This window comes from Marmota flaviventris, chromosome 13 (genome assembly GCF_047511675.1).
Source record: "Marmota flaviventris isolate mMarFla1 chromosome 13, mMarFla1.hap1, whole genome shotgun sequence".
Classification (NCBI taxonomy): domain Eukaryota; kingdom Metazoa; phylum Chordata; class Mammalia; order Rodentia; family Sciuridae; genus Marmota; species Marmota flaviventris.
The window spans coordinates 46,265,362-46,279,445 of NC_092510.1; positions in this window are offsets into that span (position 1 = coordinate 46,265,362).

A 14,084-nucleotide genomic window follows, 5' to 3' on the forward strand; every position below is an offset into this window, starting at 1 on the left:
GAAGGAAAAGGGAGATACTTGGGAATTAAATTGACCAACCTATGCTATGTGCAAATATGTGCATGTTTCCTGCTGTTATATGCAATTATAATGAATTAATTAAAACATAAATAAACGGAAGGGAGATGTTATGGTTTGGATATGCAGTGTCCCCTAAAATCTCCTCTGTTTCTGCAGAATATTCAGAGTAAAATTATGGGATTTTGAGAGTGGAGACTAATCAGTCCCTCCTAGTTTAAATGGATTAACTGGGTGGTAACTATAGGCATGTAGGGCATGGTTGGAGGAGGTGGGTCACTGAGGGCATGCCCTTGAAGGTTTTATCTTCCCAGTGTCTCTGTCACTGTCTTTCTTTCTGCTTCCTGGCTGCCATGAATAGATAAGCATTCCTCTACCACACCCTTCCATCATGACATTCTGTCTTACTATGGCCCCAGAGCAATGGGTTTAGCCTACCATGGACTGAATCGCTGGAATGAAGAGATAGAATATACATTCCCTCCTTTAAATTGCTTTTGTTGGGTATTTTGGTCACAGTGATGCAAGCTGACTAACAGGAGACCAGTAGAATAGAGGAATGGGATCAGAAGGAAGGAAAAAGGAGAGTACTGAGGAATATAATTATGTTATGTATATATATATATATATATATATATATATATATATATATATATATATATATAATATGTTACAGAAAACCTTGTTATCATTAATATTAGTAGTAGTATCAGGAATTGAACCCTGAAGTGCTTAATCACTGAGTTACATCTCTGCCTTTTAAAAAACTTTTCTTTTTTGATACAGAGACTCACTAAATTGCTCACATTGTTTAAATTGCTGAGGCTGGTTTTGAACTTGCAATCCTCCTGCCTTAGCCTCCCAAGCTGCTGGGATTACAGGCATGCAGCAGTGTGCCCAAATATTATATATAATTATAATGTATTAATAAATACATAAAAATACCTAGTGATCCTAAATCTGATGATCATGCTGAAAGAGAAACACATAGTGTTTAGGAAATTGTCAAAAACATGTGTCAAAGGAGAAGGATTTTTGTTAACATTTATGGAAGAGGCAGGACTTTAAGAGCTCCCTGAGCCAGGTGCCCTGGAGCATACCTGTAATCCCAGCAGTTTGGGAGTCTGAAGCAGGAGGATCGGAGTTCAAAGCCAGCCTCAAGAAAAGTGAGGCACTAAGCAACTCAGTGAGACCCTGTCTCTAAATAAAATCAAAATAAGGCTGGGGATCTGGCAAAGTGGTTGAATACCACTGAGTTCAATCCCCAGTACCAAACAAACAAAGAATTATTGAGCTCCTTGAATGAATGGAAGCTCATATGCATCTGTGCAAGTTTGGTTTAATGTTAGGAAGTGCCACAGATTTATAAAGACTAAAGAGAAATGAAGAGATCAGTATAATAAATAGACATGGCAAAAATACTAGCCTTTCCTATCGGATTGTTAAGAAAGAGGTGAAAGTATAACTTTTTGTAAGGCAAAACTAATAAGGACTGTTTAAAGTGTATATTCAGCCAAGTTTGGTAGCACACCAAGCTTGTTATCCCAGCAGTTTGACAGGCTGGGCAGGAGGATGTCAAGTTCAAAGCCAGCCTCAGCAACTTAGTGAGCACTAAACAAATTAGGGAGATCCTGTCTTAAAAAATAAATAAAAAGCGTTGGGGATATGGTTCAGTGGTTAAGTGCCCCTTGGTTCAATCCCTGGCACCCTCCCCATAAATGAATGAATAAATAAATAAATAAATATATTTTTTTAAAAAAGTGTATGTTCATTATGGAAACTTCAAAGTATAGAGCTGGTTATAATAATGTTAAATATATTTATAAATAATTGAAATTTTAATTAAATTGACAGATCTTTAAAAATTGTCATTGGAGAATTATGCTGTTTTACATTTAAATATCCAATATTTGAAACTAAAAATATGAAATTTATAATTTTCTGAATAATAATGTTTTTTTTCCTCTTAAGTTTCAGACAGCTTGTAAGAAACGTAGGTTTACCATCACCTTTTAAAACCAGTTAGCATTTAAGAATTTCTAGGTGATACAGTAAAAGATTAAACATATCTGAGGATATAGTAATGTCAAAATATCCACTCCTTAGCATTTGGTTCAGTATATGCACATTGGGTAGATTAAATATTTCTATATATTCCATTTTGCTCTGATTTTTGTGAGATATTACAGTTTAGAAAGAAATTAGACACATCATTGGCAACAGACAGAGCTATGATTCCTTAAAAATATATATCAAATATGCTTTTTTTATTTACCTGAATGCATTAATATATGTTCTCATCATATTTAAGATATTTTTGTTTTCTTCCTTTTTGTTTTTCACAATTTCTGTTTTATATTCTGATTCAAATCCACATGCAGGACAAATGTTAGCATCAAATTAGGATTAAATTGATTTAATTGAAGATAGACTGCTACTGTTTGCAGGCTATTTTAAAAACTATATTACTGTGTAGGAAAAATAATTAGAGTAAAAATAACATTTTAAATTACACTTCTATAAACTCTTCAAAAGATAGAATGGGCAAACTTGCAGCTTACTGGGGTATAATAGGAAAAATATTACTGTAGATGTGTTAATTTAAAATGAAATTAGATTGTTATAAATTGGGAAGGAAAAATAAAGTATGAAATAGAAATCTTTCTTTTGCTTCACTCAAATAGGGATTACAGGGCAATTTCAGATAAGAGGATTTCTGTTTTATACAACTTGAGGTCATTTTTTATATTTTGTGCTTCTTTCTTTCCTCCCCTTTCTGTATTTACTCAGACAAGGTCAACAGTCTCTTTGAAGTGTTCCCAGTTATTTTAAAGAACCAACCTTCTGTAGTGTTAAAATCCTTCTTATGCCATTTGTGAGATATTATCTTGCCTTTCTTCCTCTTGCCTCTTTGGATGTGTATGCATCCAAATAACAAATGGTCTATTTTCTCCAACTCTTCCATGACTCAGCTATCTGTGATTGGTCAATTGATATAGCATTATTTTTGATTTTCAAAATATATGTCTCATCCTTTTATCTTGCACTGGATGATTCAACTATAAGAAGTATTTCCTTACCCAGATTCAAATAATTTATGTACTATACAGGTAATGTAAATTATGATATTTTGCTGTCACTGGTATTTTCAGTATTAAGTAGTAAAACATTGCATAAAATAAGAAATTCCTATTGTAATTCATCACCTTGTAGTAGTTTAATAAAAGAGTAAAAACTAGGCAATTGACCTGAGAGTGAGGGAAAAGATGAGGAAAATTAAAACTTTGCCAAAAACAGAGTATTACATATGATACAAAAAAATAAAAATCGAATGGAAGCTAGAAGATGATACTTGAATCAAGGCCTGAATAAACTGCTGAAAGAAGAATCCTGTGTCGTGTTTTCCCTTGCCGGCGAGGGGTCGCGACAATTGGTGGCCCATACAGGGAATTATATTCCTCGAACCCAGGATCCAGAACTTTCTGCAGTCAGGGTGGTGCACCGGTAAGTTCCCAGGTAAAGTGAGAATCCGCAAGCTAATAGCGGGACGCTCCCCTGTAAAAGGAAGAGAGCGGGGACTTTTGTACTTTCACTTTCTTTATAGTTCTAAAAACATTATGGGTGTTACCTCTTCAAGCCCAATTTTGTTGGCCCTAGATGGGTTGCTACGTTCAAAAGGACTTAAGGTAAAGCAGAGCACTTTGCAGATGTTTTTGAGAGAAGCTGATATAGCGACTCCTTGGTTTGCCTTTTCAGGGAGTCTTAGGATTCCTAGCTGGGACAAATTAGGGAAAGATCTAGATTTCGCTCGTGAACAAGGCACCTTAGAGGGTGGTGTTATACCACTTTGGAAGTTAGTTAGACGATGTATAACAGATGGTAAATGCCAAGAAGCTGTGAGTGAGGGTCAAGCTGTTCTTGAACAACTACATGAGGAAAAATCTGAAGGATCACATAGTGAAGTGGCAGAGAGTATTAAGAGTAAGAGTAGTGAGAAGGCAAAAGAGCCTGAAGATAAAAATAGGAGAAGGCTCTATCCAGACTTGACCGAATTAAAAACGCCTGAGAACACAAGCGACTCAGAGAGTTCTGAGGACCTTGATATATTGTTACAACAACTACATAAGATAAAAATGAAAAAGAAGAAAAAGGAGACACAAGGCGCGCATGCCTACTGTAAGAAGGGGGAGGGATCTAATATTGGTCAACAAAACTCTGAGGAGGAGGAGGTAGAATATCTAGAAGAAGATATGATGCCTGTTGCCCCACCCCCGTATGTGGGGGGGAGCCAAGGTTCCGGGAGATCTTTTCATGCACAAGTTTGGAGGACAGTTAATACAGATATGGGACTTGCATACCCTGTATTTCAGGACAATAACAGGGGAAGATATCATGAGCTTTTAGACTTTAAGATAGTTAAAACCTTGGCAGAATCTGTCCGCACTTATGGCATAGATGCCGCTTTCACTCTCACTCAGGTGGAGGGACTTACTAGATTTTGCATGACTCCTTCAGATTGGGCTAGTCTAGTCCGCGCTTGTGTTTCCCCAGGGAAATATTAGGAGTCCAAAGTTGGCTGTTTAATGTTTCTGGTAGTACCCAAGACTCGGAGCGAGGTAGGAGGCTTAAAATTTTTGCAAATAATTCACAATTATCTAATGCTACATTACCCTCCACAGCAGTCTGTCTCCAATCTCCGTTCCTGTTTCTTTTGGCTAATGTTACATTACAGGGGATGCTTAATTGTTCTAATGTTACCTGCTACTTGTCTGAGTGTTGGAATGGCTCCTGGACTGTAGCAGTGGTTATGAAAATTCCAACTTTTGTCCCAATCCCAGTCACTGCGGACCCAGATAAATTCCCCATTGTTGAGCTACTTAGAGTCCGCAGGGATTTTGGAATTACGGCAGCTATAGTGACAGCTGTGGCAGTGTCTGCTGCTGCAGCGTTTACGGCCGGAGTGGCCATGGCCAGTCAAGTACAAACTGCTGCCACCATTAATCAAGTTGTTCAACAAACTTCCACCATACTTGAATCCCAAAATACAATTAATCAACATATTTTGTCAGGGATTTTAGCTGCCAACCAAAGAATAGATTTACTCCAAGCTCAGGTAGAAGAATTGGCCGACTTGGTGCTTTTGGGTTGTGTTGACCAACGTGCACATTTATGCATAACCTCTGTCAGATTTAATGATTCCAGGAATGCCTCCCGCATCATTGGCGAATATTTGGCCGGAAATTGGTCCATGGCAGCGGAAGACATGATCCAGTCTCAACTAACCCAGATAGCTGTCTTGAACAGTACCCGTGTCGATCCCGTGACTTTGGGTCAATTCACCGATTGGATATCTTCTGCTTTTTCCTTCTTCAAAGAGTGGGTGGGGGTAGGCATTTTTGGGGCAATGTGTTGCTTCGGTGTTATACTTTGTTTGTGGTTTCTCTGTCGCCTTAAGGCCCGCAGTGCTCACGATAAGGCTATGATCATACAAGCTCTTGCAGCTTTAGAAAATGGCAACTCACCTCAAGTCTGGCTTGCGCATCTTAAGCAGTAAACCTTTGACATGGTCGTTACACCCCAAGTTATTATAACATTGCACTGGGATCGGCATGACTTTCCTTGTTATTCTCTTAGTGTTGGAAAGCCCTTGCACTCTGCCGGTCTTGCTGCCATTGCACGCAGATGGGTTTCCACACTAGTGCTTTTCTATCGTCTTAAAGTCCGTGCCTTTCTTTCAGGGTGCTGTCAACTTGTTTGTCATTATAAACAGCCACGGTTCAGCCTCAGCTATCCCCCTTCGTCCACCATCGTCACGATACAGGATGCGAGGCAAGGCACTGCACTTGAGTGATCCTTGACGTGGACCTCAAGGAGAGCATGTCCTATTGCATGCGGGTTAGACGCGTTCACGCCCCGCCCCACAAAAAAAGGCGTCGGCTGATATGGCCTCAGATCTGGGGAAGGGCCCTCCTTAGGACTGAGTCATACTATGCAGCCACTTCTGCACAGTGGGATAGGACCTCTACTCTCGCCTGTATTGTTTTAAGAAAACAGAAAAGGGGGAACTGTGGTGAGCCGTTTCTGCCGTTTCTGCAGACTATGGTCGCCATTACAAGATGGCGCTGGCTCCGCTGTGGTCTGTGACAAACAACTCCTTATTTGGGAGAGTTGGCACATGATTTTTCACCACCCTATGAGAAAGCTCCACGTGGCAGCTTTGCATTGGGGCTTGAGATGCTTTATTAAGGCTGGGAGGGGCATCCGAGTAGAGGAAGAAGAAATATCAAGGGCCTGAATAAACTGCTGAAAGAAGATTCCTGAGTTGCGTCTTCCTTGCGGGCAAGGGGTCGCGACAGTTTAGTACTATGTAACTTATGAGAATAGGGTGGTATGTATGCCTCCAGGACACAACTGCCAGCTTTCAAGCATTTGTAGCTTTTAGAAGCATTTCTTCTCTTAGTACATGCCTCTCATCTGGATCTGCTCAGGAACTATGAAGTAATGAAGTTTACGTGTCTTTAAGATATACAGCAGGGACTATATTCCCAAATCCTAATCATTAACCTATAAATAGTTTTAGAATAGCCAATGGAGGGAATGTCCAAGCAATATTTTTTAAATAAATAATTTCTAGATAAATATTTATTAATCAAAATGCAGAAATTTGAAAATGACCAACGTATCCTCATTCTAATTCAATTATCCCAACTATAAAGTGTCTTTTCAAAAACACAGCCCTGACTATCATTTGTCTAAATCATTTGTAGACAGATCATCAAATTAAAAAGCAAATTCACAGTAAGTGTTGCTGTATTTCAGGGATCTGGCCTCAGTGGTATTCTCTATTACTCTTTGTCTCTGAATGTAAAATTACATCTGCTTCCATAACTTTGATTAACAGCCATTCTTGTCTCTTATCTACACTTCGATTTTGAGGACTCAACTCTATAAATCTAACAACTGCCAATATAATCACGTACCATTTAATTAGTTATGTCTATAACTAACCTCATGATCCAGGCTACAAAACCTGCTATTGTTAACTTATTTTGCTAGCACTTTAATATTATCAAGGTCTTCCTATAGCAGAAAACAACCAAAACTCTTTGAAATAACCAAAAATTCAGTTGCTTAATATTAGAATTTGATTCCTAATCTTACACATCTATGTGGGTTGACAGATGTATTTTACTTTGTATCATCTTCATTCAAAGACAGGGTTGTTACAACAGCCGCTTTACCTTACCAGGCCCTTTGGCCAAGGGACAGGGAATGTGGTCAATCTTTCTGAATTCTAAAGCTTTTGTTTGAAAGTGGACATGTCACTGTTTGAATTTCAGTGGCTAAAGCAAGTTATATAGTTGCATCTTCCTGCAAATGACAACCTCCATACTCTTGGGGGGAACACCATGAATATTACTATATATAGAATTGAGTTATTTTTTATGTGCACCCTGTTCCTTAAGCTGTAAACTAGCTAATCTTAAGTGTCTCCCGTACCTGTTACATCTCCAGCCAACAGTTTCTATTTTATTTTGAGATCTCATCATTTTCCATCATGCTGTTTCTTCAGCTTTATATCTCCCTTGACTACAAAATTTCCATACCCTAAACCATTCCCCACACTCTAACCAGAGGAAGTCCTATAATAAGGATCTAATTTTATCTCTCCTATTCTAAAAATTCTTGGATACTGTTTTTTGTTATTTTCTTTTCAATTCAATTTATAGTTTGGGTTCTAAGCTTCCTAGCTTAGAACACAAGGCATTTCATTATTAGATTCTGGTCTTTTCAGTTTTCATTTCACATTCCTCTAGTCTGACACCATTTTCTTGCTGTTTTTGCTCCTGGCATAATTCACTACATGTCACCCCCCCAATCAAATCATCCTTTCTCATGTTGACAAAAGTCACACATCCTCTTTATTTTCCCAAATGTTCTTGTTCTCAAACTTTTATTTGTCCTGCAAGATTAATTTCAAACCAAACCCCTATCATGCCTTTCTTGGATCTTCTTTCAAATGTCAAGATTTTCTGAGCCTCTGATGTGCCAAAACTCTTAATATCCAGCTCTGTTAACTTCTATCTGAAACTGTGTGTGCTGGTATTGTCAGGGTGAGGGTTGCACCAAGTTCCTAGTCTATGCCATAGGATACATACTTAATAAATGTTTGTGTAGTATAAAGAAATGCATTTTTAAATTTTCAAGCTCTATTTGAGTCATTCTTTTACCAAACATTACCTTAAAGTGTTTGAATAATTTACCTTGGATGACATATGAGTGTAGCAGTTCTTAGAAAATGAATTGTTTTCTATTATTTTATTTGAACTGTTTTCTAAGCTCATCTTCAGAAACTAGATTTAAGCAACATCATTTAGAAAATACTGCTATGTGGACACCATTGATGAATTTCCTATTAAAACTTCTCATTTATAAAACCAACTGGTCTAGTAATGCAACTTAAAATGCAAATTTTAATATTTGACCTATTAATATAAATTTGAGAGAATTTGACTTAGGACTTTAAAGAATATCTTGACCATCTGGCTTTGTATTGATGGTCCACTGTTATTGAAAATAGTGGTCACATGTTTTTTTCTTCTTGTGCATATTTTACTGCAAATAAATTGTTATAGTCAAAATAGTTTTATATATTTTACATTAACTGAGTATGTGTCAGAATGTAGAAATAAAGTTTTCTGAAAAATTTGATATGTAATACACCATGCAATTAAAAGGATGAACCAATGTGTTCTTGGCATGAAATCACCAATATTATGAATAATTAAGTTACTGATGGCCCATGATATTCTGGAAAGTGTTTTTTTTTTTGCTATCAATAAAATAACAAGACATAATGTTTGTCCACAAGAAGATTTCAATTATTTAATAAATAATTTCCATTGAGTAAATAAAGGTGACTATAGAAACAATTACTATTATTATTATCCTTGGAATTAACTGAATTAACCCTTGAATGGCAGTGGGAAATTAATGTTATTATCCCATGTTATAGGTGAGAAAAATACATATTATGCTGCTTCATAGATAGTAAAGATTGAAGTCCAGGCCTCGCATCTTACGAAGCTACTTCAAAGCTGTCCTCACCTTTTCATAATGGCCAGTGCAGGAGCAGCAGCTTTTGGGATTGAGCCCAGCGCATTTTACTACCCAGCAACATCCCAAGCCCCCATTTTATTTTTTCAATTTTCAGACAGGATCTCCCTAAGTTGCTGAGTCTGGCCTCAAACTTGCAATCCTCCTGCCTCAGCCTCCTGAGTCACTATGATTACAGGTGTTGCCACCACATCTGGCCTGCAGCTATTATATTTATGCAGATTGACCCTTCTTGGGTACTACATGCTTACTTCATTACAGTTACTAAAAATCAATTGAGAATGTCATAATTAACTATGCCAATATTCAGCTGAATTATTATTTCAAGCCTTTTCTACATTTTGTTTGAGAAAGAAATATGGCATTGCTATAAGTTTGTCAAGGTTTTTTTTTAAGAAATTCTTTATATGTTGGTTGCACAGATCATCAGTTATGTAACCAAACTCTAAACACTAGGGTACCTGATATGCCAACAATTATCAATTCATATTCATTTTCTAATTTCAAAGTATATATATTTCTGCTTTGATATCCACTGAGACATTTCTAATCCCAGTGGAAATGATTTTCTTTAGGAGACAGAAGAAAAACTGTGAGTATTTATGGAGGAACTATTCATACAGTGCTGGATTTATAAATAAGTTGATAGACATAAATATTATATATATTAATACAGCAATACTTATTTATATTCCAAGTAAACATATTTTGATATATTTAAAATCTGATAAAAACTTGAAAAATTTAAGTTCTTCTCCAGAGTCATATTGGCTGCTGGCTGTGATTTATCATATATATCTGGCCGAGGTGTACCATTAAGAGAAATCCTGGGTATGGAGAAGTAATCACCTAAACAAAATAGTAAAGAGAACTTCCAAATGAAGAACCATTGCCACAAGGAAAAGCAATACTCTTAAATGTACTTTGTAAACAGTAAGGATTTTAAAGGTATTCTGTACATGATTTGTGTGATGGGTCACTTTTTTTTAAAAAGCCTGATAATGGCATACATGCACCTAGAAGGTGTGAAAAATTTTATTACCCACATAATAAAGTTTTCTGGGGAGAGCAAGGTTGCACCAAGCAGATCTGACAATGATTTCAGAGAGTAAAAAAAAAAAAAAATGGGACTGGCTTGAGGTTTCCATTGTTATTAGGGGAGTGGTGAATCCTGCACCTGACCTGTACTTCCTTCTGGAACCAATGAGAAAGTACCCAGGAGTTCTGTTTTTTTCCCCCTTATAATAAAGCATATTTATTATTATTATTAGCTTCTTGAGAATTAAAATGAAATTTGTTTTAACTAGCTCATAAAAAATATAAAAATTTCACATAATCATGGGGTACCAGTTTCTGTATCAATGCATGTTTACATCAAGTTAAATATATGTTTCTCCTCAAACATTTGTTAGTCCAGCCAGATGTGGGTAAAAGGAGAAGTAGAAAAGGCAAGAATTAAAAGTTGCCAACAGTTGAAACATCAAAAATACAGCACGACTTTTTATTACACACATACTTTCCACCTTATCTCCAAATTACATCTTTTTCACAAGTTCTGGCAGTCACTTTTCAGCAGACATGTAGCTGCCTTAGAATGCTTATATTCCAAACCAACAAGACTAGCTTTGGCTGCTAAAATTCAGGGATTCCCCTTTGGCATTATTCATTAATGAGGAAAAGAATCATGCATTTGCAGGTAAATGGATGCAGTTGGAGAATATCATGTTAAGTAAGCTAGACCCATAAAACCACTAATGGTGTGACTCTACTTGGTGTACAACCAGAGACATGAAAAACTGTGCTCTATATGCGTACTATGAATTGATGAGCCTTCTGCTGTCATATATAGCAAATTAGAATCAATAAATAAATTTAAAATTTTAAAAAGTGAATACATGGTAGGTCCATTTGTCCCTTTGTAAGATGATATAGACTTCAATTACAAAAGTAAGTCCTTTGAAGGATTCAAAAGAAATGACTCCTTGGCCTTGAGAGCAGTGAGTGCCACACATGTTCCTGGTGCTTCTTTTCTTTTCCTGATCTTGACTTATCATACTCAGTTGCAGGCATATTAACATTTAAGCATTTATACTTACTAGCATTTTTCTTACGGAATTTTCTCTTACAGATATAATTATGTTAAATTACAAAATTGCTTTATGTAATTATAAATTTAATCTAAGATCTAATGTGAAACACTTGAGCATGATGACTGAAAGAACTTCTCAATGAGTCTGAAAATAGAGCTTTTCCTTTTCATTCTCATTGGATTTCTACTTAAGGAGAAAATCAACTATAATTTGCTAATTATTTTTAGGAAATATATAGATACATTTGAGTTTCCCTTTGTTAAAATCTTTATAATTATTTAGAGAAAAGTCACAGCTGAAGAACAAGTCAATTTTTAAAAACAAAGTCAATAAACAATAATTTTTTGGAATTTTATTGATTCTCATACTTATAATATTAAATTGGTAAAGAGAATATTCTTATTGGCAGTAAATTAATTTTTCTTCTGATTAATTGTCAATACTATGAACATAATAATATGTTTGATTGTCATAACAATAATTCATGTACTTAAATTTAAAATGAGGAATATTTATTGTTCTCAACGAAATGTCCAATGGACTTTATAGGTGAAACATATTCTGTGAAGTTACAGCAAAGTATTTTGAATAATAGTTTATTTCACATGAAAGCAAATGGTATAAAGAGTTAGTTTCTGGATTTAAAACTTTTTCTTATAACTTTGGCAAATTAAATCTATTCCTGTGTATCTATTACATCCTATGAATATATGTTATTTTAAAACTTTTCTTTGTGGATCTAGATATGAATTTGAATATGAAATGAAGAAGATGTATTGATTCAGAAAGTTTTATTCTTTCAAGAATTTGTATCAAGTTTAAATCATTTAATCTTGCTAGCTCGTTTAAGCCCTGCATGAGATTGAGGAATCCTTTATCTCTAATATCACTAGGCTTCCATCATTCATATTTTCTATGAGACATAGTGAGAATTTATTTAGAGAAATGCCATATTTATCATATTTGTCATTTTATTAATCAGTAGCCTGTTTTTTATTACAAGAATTGGTTCACACAATAAATAATTGAGAATTGGACTTACAAAGATGATGGAATTTAGCAGTTATGTTTGAAGAACTGACTCTTTAATTTTATTTTTTTACATAAAACTCCTATTTTTATAAATAACCATAGATATCACAATTTTCAAAAATCCTAGTTACATAATGAAGCTATTTAAAATATTAATAAAAAGAAAACTTATTACCAAAATTTCTTTTGCTGATTCTAATAGAATATACTGCAACATCTCTGACTTTATTTATGGTTATTTAAAGTCTTATAAAGGTATCTAAGATCACTCTATTAATTTTGCTTTCTGTGATGGATGATGTAGTCTCCAAGAGAATATATATGAATTATCAGTACTGAACTTTCTTTATGATCTATCATTAATTAGATTATATTATTCTGTCAGTCTTCATACTGAGAAACTACTCAGAATATAAAAATAAGAAAAAAGTAGGAAACCTAGTATGTTTGATAAAGTTTTGCCTTCAAAAGATTGAGAATTTCTCAGAGAAGCACAGTTGTCCTAGTAATGTTTCAAAGTACTTTTATAATCATCACATTATATGTTCTTCCCTAAATCTCAATGAGGTAGATACTTCCATCATTATACCAATTTTTCAAACGAGAAAACTTAGCTTTACAGAGGTGAAGTCTCTTTTTGAGTGTATGGATTCAAATATTCATCCATGAGACAGATTTTCTTTTTTAATCTACCATATGTTGGGCATGATCTGAGCACTGTAGATGCAGATATAAACAAAGTTCCTGACCTAATGGAGTTCACATCTTGGCAGGAAAGATAAACAGAAACTGAATGCATCAATAGGCCTATAGTATCAATTATGGACTAGCAAAATGAAGAAAAGGGAATGTGGGAAAGAGAAGAGTATGATTTTGGGGAAAGTGTTATTTGAAGTAGAATGGACACAGAAACCCTCATTGAGAAAGTGGAGTTTGAACACATAATTCTGCTAAATGATTTATTAATCCATGTGAATGTTTGGGAGAAAAACAATCTTGGTACTATGGTTTGGATCTTGAATTTTCCCAAGGTTCAAATGTTGAATGCTTGGTCTCCAGCATGGCACTACTGGGAAGTGACTGAAACAGGCATTATTCAATGGGATGTTTTAGGTCATCAAGAATGTGCTTGTCTAAAGGGTGGTGGCACCCTGGTTACTTCCTTTTTTCACTTTCTGGCCATAAGATAAGAAGCTTTGCTCTACCATCCACTCTTCACCTTGATATACTGATTTGACCTAGGCCCAGCAGCAATGGGCCCAAATAACCATGGACCAGAACCTCTGAAATTGTGAACCAAAATAAACCTTTTCTGTTTATAAGTTGATTTTCTCAGGGATACTGTTATAGGTAGCAGAAAGCTGAGTAACATATCTGGCAAAAAGTAAGTAAATTAAAATAATATTAGCAGGGCTGGGATTGTGGCTCAGTGGTAGAGTGCTCGCCTAGCATGTGTGAGGCCCTGGGTTCAATCCTCAGCACCACATAAAAATAAACAAAATAAAGGTAAAATAATAATAATATTAGCAAAAATCCTAAATTAGAAGTGTATTTAGCATGTTGTGGGTGAATCATGAAGGTCTTTTGACTACAGGAATGACCTAGAGATTATTCCATGTGACATGGAAATTCACTGGAGACATTCTAGCAGCAAAGGAAACATTGTAACATTACTTATATTTTTTTAAAAGATTACTCTGGTTGGGTGGAAGGAAGCCAAACAGCATGTGTCAGGACTAAATCCAAATGGTCTGAGTTTTGACCAATCAGAATGGACAACATCTGTAAACAAAGTATTGAGTAAATAGCTGAATATCAGTCAAACTG